Here is a 2,550-nt window from a genome sequence, read left to right as displayed (position 1 = left end):
TGGGACCCCAGGAGTTTACTTATCGCGTTCGTGAAGGCTCTGGCAGCTGAAGCTTCACGTTCGCAAGAAGGATCTCGCGTTCGTGAAAGAGGAAAAGTGAGCAGTGGAGTTTTGTTCTATGCGAATGCGATGTGGTGGTCGCATTCGCGATGAAGGTCGTAACTGGGTAGAATTTAAAGTTTAAAACGAGGGTTTGAGTTCATAACTTCAAAAATTGATTGAGAGCTCGGTAGAAAGCGAAATTTGGAGAGATTTTTGGAGGAAGTTTGTGGGTAATGATTCCTAACTCCTTTTTGATTATATCCCATTAATCTAATCATGAATTCATCATTTAATTTCGGACTTGGGGTGAAAATTGAGGAAAGTTCTTAGGCCGAATTTTGAGATTTGATCGAGATTTTCGTATTGGATTTGAGTAAATTTGGTATGGTTAGACTCGTGAGTGAATGAGTGTACATAATTTGTGACCTTTACCCGATTTCGAGACATGGGCCTGGGGAGGATTTTTGGGCGTTTTTCTATTTTCTTACCTTAGCTTCGATTTCATTAGCTAAATTAGTTGTTTGTAGTTATATTTACGTTATAAAATTTATTTGAGTAGATTTGGGTCACTCAGAGTTGGATACTCGTGGCAAAAACATGATTTTGGATTGATTTGAGCTTGGTTCGAGGTAAGTGGCTTGCCTAACCTTGTGTGGGAGAACTCCCCTTAGAATTTTGGTACTGTTATTATATGAATGCCGTGTACGTGAGGTGACGAGTGCGTACACGTGATAATTATTGAAAACCCCCGTTTTCATTAAGTAAATATCTATGTTTTCTTTTAAATTGAGCAATATTAGTATTTGCAGCCTCTTGTTCAGCGTAAGAAAGCATGCTTACGTGCCTTAACTGCTTTATCTGCTTTAACTGCCTACTTGGACTCTATGAAGCATGTTTAGGGTAGAAATTACTTGTCTCTTTGATATGAACTTGAATAGAACCGTATATTCCTTGTTGAGACTGTTGTGTGTATTGTTTTGTATGTTTACATTTGGGACTACGGGATGGTATCCCGGGAGATCCCCCTGTACTGGATATTTACTTTGGGACTACGGAACAGTATTCCGGGAGATCCCCTGCACATTTACGATTTTGACTACGAGACTGTATCCAGAGAGGTCCTTTGTACATTTATGTTTGGGACTACGGGACGGTATCCTGGGAGATCCCCTGTTGCTTTTATCTGTGTACTGAGTTATGTTTTTCCTGTGATTTCATTTCATTGACTGTTAGCAATTATCTTCACTGCCATATTTTATACTGTTTTATCTCGTTATTTATATAATCAGTAGGGCCCTGACCTGATCCCGTTACTACTCGATCGAGGTTAGGCTTGGCATTGGATACCGCTGTGGTGTACTCATGCCATTTCCTGCACATATTTTTCGTGTGCAGATCCAGGTTCTACTTCTCAGCCATACTTCCAGTGAGGCGAGGCGATCCAGAGACTTCGAGGTATATCTGACATGTCCGCAGACCTAGAAGTCCCTCTCTATTCCTCTTTTAGTTACATATATTCCTGTATTTTTCTTCGTTGCTAGACTTTCTGGAGATTAGAAACACTATGTACTTCTGTAGCTTGTGATTTCATGAGATTTCGGATTTTGGGAGTGCTTGTGTTCAGTTCGAGAGTGTTTTATTTTATATGCCGAGCGACATTTAAAACTTCTTAATTACATTACCTCTTAGATTGTTAGTTTTTCGTATCTTTGTTTCATTTTCTGTAATTCATTAGGTTTACCTAGTCGTAGAAACTAGGTGCCGTCACGACAGTTCACGGAGGGAGAACTTGGGTCGTGACAAATTCAAGTATATCTCTTTTCAATTATTACAAAATTAATATTGAAAAATCATGAAATTTTAATTGAATATATGTTTTTTAGAAACTTATTTGAGTTATAAGATACCCACTTGTGGGATTATACTGGGTATGTTGTTATTGTTGTATTTGAGTTATAAGATAGAAATTACAAAATACGAATATTATGTGACCTGAAGTTCTTTTGAATGAACATGATGTATTTTTAGTATCTCGTAAGTCTGTCAACTATACGACATGTGCAGGGGCGAATTTATAGGCAAATATATTGGGCACGTGAACGCATGGTCTTTCTGCCAAACTAAGTATTTTTATACTTGATCTAATATTATCTACTGGCACCAATGCTCCAAAGAGGCAAAATGATGCACTTAATTGGCTAATGAGTTATTTATCTAGAGGAGCAGAGATCAAATCTAGATCCGCCTTGGGACATGTGTTTCCAATTGAGGTGTACAAACCGAACCGGAAAACCGCACCAAACCGAAAAGTCAAACCAAACTGATTAAAGAACCCGACTAGGATTGGTTTAATTTGGTTTGGTATTGAGTAAAAAAAATCCGAACTAAACCGACATATACATATATAATTTTTATATATACTTTTAAGACTTTATATAGAATTTTCTTTACAAAAATTCTAAAATTATTTGGGATTCTCTTATGGGATGTAATATTTAATAGAATATG

Source organism: Nicotiana sylvestris, chromosome 11 (genome assembly GCF_000393655.2).
Source record: "Nicotiana sylvestris chromosome 11, ASM39365v2, whole genome shotgun sequence".
NCBI lineage: Eukaryota > Viridiplantae > Streptophyta > Magnoliopsida > Solanales > Solanaceae > Nicotiana > Nicotiana sylvestris.
This window is presented reverse-complemented; position numbering follows the sequence as displayed.